Below are 4,377 nucleotides of genomic sequence, written 5' to 3' on the forward strand. Positions count from 1 at the left end.
GATACAGAGGCCATGGAGGAATCCTGCTTATGGCTTACTTCACATGGCTTGCTCAGTCTGCTTTTTCATAGAACCCAGGACCACCAGTTCAGGGATGGCACCTCCCACAATGGGCTGGGTCTTCCCCACTTGGTCACTAATTGAGAAAATGTCTTTCAGCTGGATCTCAAGGGAGGTTCCTTCCTCTCTGACAACTCTAGTACATCAAGGTAACATACAAAACCAGCCAGCACAGTGGGATAACAGGAGGCAAATATGTTTGTGNTATCCTAAGAGGGAATCTGGAGGAGGCAAGGGTGGAGTCAGACAAGTCTGCAGGCTACTTTTCCAGTCAGAGCCCAGGGAGGTCAAGGTCAACAGGAAATCCCAAGTGAGAAGCTGAAGTACTCAGCCGCTTGCTAAGGGGCTGCCAAACACAGTGATTTCATTAAGGAGTAGACTGCAGAGCACAGCAAAACCCAAAACTCTGATAAGGCCTGCAGGGCTCACGGCTAAGCTTGTGGCCCATTTCCAAGGAAGAGGTTAACATCACTTGGTAACATTGGGGGTCTCCAGCAGAGGCTCCCACTAACTAGCTAGCTCCTGTTTGGGCCATCTCCATGGGAATGGTGGCTATTTATTGAGCATGGCGCATGTGCAGTCAACGTGCATGTGTGCATATGACTGTCAGGGAAGAGAGCGTAGGCGTAAAGCAGAGAAATGGTCATAGTCCAAAATTAAAGTGCCTAATGCCAAATACAGAAATTTATATCTCTGAAAAATAAAACTTGAAGTCATCTTGAGATGCAGACAAGTCTAAGTGGCAAAAATAAATGAACTGATTTTTTTTTTTTAAAGTTCATGCATGGTTTTTTGGTTGGTTGGTTTGGTTTGGTTTTTGTTTGTTTGGGCTTTTGTTGTTGTTTTAAGAGAAGTATGCCTTTATTTCCTTGTATCTCAAATTAAGCTGGATGAATTGGCTGCTTTGAGAGGGGGATTAGTCGAAGAGACCAAATCCCATACCCTCATCTGATTCTTCCAACTCTTTCTTTGCTTCAGCCTCTGCTCGGGCTACAGCCGTGGTGGTGACAGCCACAAACAGCAGAAGGATCAACCAAGAAGGCTTTGACCTTTTCAGCAAGTGGGAGGGTTGTATCTGTTGGCGATACAGTGTGTGGCTGAGGTAACAGTCGGGTAACCAGTCTGCAGACAAANGCTGGCCATATTTCAGACACCGTTTAGGAAGCAGAAGGGCAGAGTCAACTCTGTGGTGTCAAGCACTTCCGGGTTGTAAAGGCTGCCTTTGTCAATCAAACACCTCCTAGATGATCAGCTGAAAGGGGCAGATGTTCAANGGTGTGGCTTCCCTGGCTCTTGCTTTGTCTCCAGGTTTATCAACTGCATCACTCAGAATTTCAGTGGTACCTGTGGAGATTTTAGTGGTGATGCCTACAGCCTGGGAGAAAGAGGTCTTCTTCGGCCCCAGACCAGTGTTCTGAGCTGACACAGTGACTCATCCTGGCCAATGGCAGCAGCAGAAGTGGAGCCAGCACTTTAGTGGCCAGCAGCACACCCCTAATCTCAGTGAGGTCCTCCTCTGTGAACACGAAGCCCACGTTCCCCTGGCAGTGAGGCAGTAGTTTCTCCAGAGCTGGGCTCTTTTCCAGATGCCCCCAGAAGGGCCTTGCGAGTCATGGTGTTCTTGNCCACCAGCACCACAGCCTTCCCTCGAAGGGACACTCAGGTCTGCTACGTCTGCACGGAGCCCACATTGTCCACTNCCACAACGAAGCATTTTGGGTAATCATCTAGTAGTTGGATAATCTTAAGGAAGTAGTTGGACCTCCGGGTTGCCCTGTCTTCCCTGGGCATCACGACAGTGCATCAGATTATTGCCATGCAGGATTTAAAGACAATGCCACTCTAATGAGGATGCCTGGCAAGAGACCCATACATGGTTTTTAAGAACAAAGGACACACAATTTTATGTTTATAAAAATGAGCCCAGAATCTATGCTGTCCTTAAATTGGGATAATCATTTCAAGGTTCCATTATTGTCAAACTGGGGCTGAGGAAGACTGGCAATTTTGTCTTACCAGAGAAAAATCAACAGAGANCTTGAGATAAAGTAAGTTTTTAAGCTAACATTGACTGTGGGGTGTGCTGAAAGAGTGAGGGCCTGTCCCATGGGTGAGGGCATCAGGCTACCCAGAGTTCCCAACTCACAGCAGCACTGTGATTAGCAAGAAGGGCCACAGACTGTAAGGAATGAGCAGTGGCCATCGCATGCCAGGACCTGACTGATAATGGGGCTAGGCTTTCTACACGGGAAACGTCATCAACAGGGTGTGCCAACTTGGAAGGAGGGAGCCAGGAGGACTGTGTTAAAGCAGCATTTATTTTTCCTTTGTGTGTGTTCATGTGTCTATCCATGTGTGCATTCATGTGTACATCTGAATATGAAGGTCAGAGGCTGACTTCGGGTGTCTTCCTTAGCGGTTAACTACATTTAAAAAAAATATTGTGATACATGCAGAATGGGTTTTCCCTATGACATCTTGGTGCAAGGACATCCCCTAAAACAAGATTTATTTTGTAACAAGTGTAAGACCCTTTGCTTATAATATATGTGCTTCAATCTTGAAGTGGCTTAAAGGACTGATAAGCATGAGTCGTTTTCTTAGTAGCCTGCACAACTTTGGGTGGGAGGCTGACTCTAAACTTCAGGATGCAGCCACATTTATCAAGGATTTATGTGCCAGGCCCTTGTGCTACACACCAAGAGAATCAGCAATGAGTCAGCCAAAGATCCTTCCCTTGGAGAGCTTGCTTTCAACCAGGGAGGAGAGACAAAAGCAGAAATGTGGATTTTTGTTTGGTTGGGTCGTTTTGTTTTGTTCCAAGACANGGTTTCTCTGTGTAGCTCTGGCTGTCCTGGAACACGCTCAGTAGACCAGGCTGGCCTCGAACTCAGAAATCTGCCTGCTTCTGCCTCCCAAGTGCTGGGATTAAAGGCGTGTGCCACCACTGCCCTGTGAAATGTGTGTTCTTATTGCTGCTGAAGGTGAGGGAGGGCTGGAGGTGGACAGGATGGGGAAAGACACTTTGGAAAGTGTGAGTTTACAACATCTTTCCTTGGGAGGAAACATTGGAGCACTGAGATAAAGCAAGGTTTCTTAGCCTAGCGACTACTGCCATGGNGCCAGAGCATCTCTGTTATAGAGACTCCCTGTGTCAAGTACAGGGTGTTTGTCAGCATGCCTGACCACCCCCACCCCCTGCTNCAGAGGATGAAATCACATCCCACATCCCAGAGCTATTAATACAAGATGACTACAGACAAGGCCTGGTATGTAAAGGAGAACTTTATAGTTAGGGCTATGGGTATGCACTAGAGAACTTTATAGCTAGGGCTATGGGTTGGGCAGTTAGGACTAATGCAGGCGATCAGGGAGCATGGAGGGNCTGGACTCCAGGAAGTCAGCAGGAAGAAACCCAGCAAAGGTAGAAGAACATGGAGAACCGTACACGGCCAGACCACTAGCACTTGGGTGTGAGAAGACTGGAGTCTGAGCAGCAAGAAAGGCTACTGGAAGATTTGGCAGGAAGGGATTCGACCCAGTTTTCCTCTTAAGAGGATCATTCTGGCTGCTGTGAGAACCAGGCATGGTAGAAAGTAATAGGCCTGTGGTCTGGACTTCTAGGCAGGAGCTGCACTGCTGGGGCCACAGTGTCATAGAGAAGTTGCCCAAGGTTGGCTATGATTTGCTGAATGAATGAACTGACAGAATTTGAATATTTAAAGAGAAATGAGTAAAAGTCCGACCCCATCGGAGTGAGGATGAGTAGTTCAGTCGGGTGGCCACCGTAGGTCAGGCCTGGGAGTTTGGGCAGTGGCAGCATGCCGAGCCAATGGTGCTCTGGACATACTGACTTAGGTGTGATGTCTCAAGAGTCAAGATGCAAGCATCACACCAGCTTGACACATGACAATGGTTCAGTGAGACAAGAAGAGACAGCAGTCACATGTGACACTCACATCACGGAGCTATTTACATTACAAAGGCATATGAGCTATTCCTTTAAATTATGTATTTCCCTCATACATTTCAATTAAGGTAAACCTAGGAAGAATATGCTATGCCCCTTCATTCACGCTTGTCATTTGTTCTCCAGAATTTCACACTAAGATGGAAAACTTTGCCTTCTGGAGGAAGTATGTGCGTATCTGGGATCCAACGTGGGTGAGAAGCTTTCGTTTCCAGTCCTCTCCCTCTGTTTATTAGATAATACATCAGTGGCAGAAGCCATCAGAACCAAACTCTTGCCGTATTTTCCTCTATGGTCTCTCCCATCCCTAAAAAGGTTACACCCTAGAGAGGATCACAAGTCATAAG

The 4,377-nt window shown here is 47.1% G+C and overlaps 1 pseudogene; it reads right to left on the reverse strand.

The window, feature by feature from the left end:
- Window positions 1-976: 976 nt before the first annotated feature.
- Window positions 977-1,851, reverse strand: LOC110296902 (annotated as a pseudogene).
- Window positions 1,852-4,377: the final 2,526 nt, after the last annotated feature.

Source organism: Mus caroli, chromosome 6 (assembly GCF_900094665.2).
Source record: "Mus caroli chromosome 6, CAROLI_EIJ_v1.1, whole genome shotgun sequence".
NCBI lineage: Eukaryota > Metazoa > Chordata > Mammalia > Rodentia > Muridae > Mus > Mus caroli.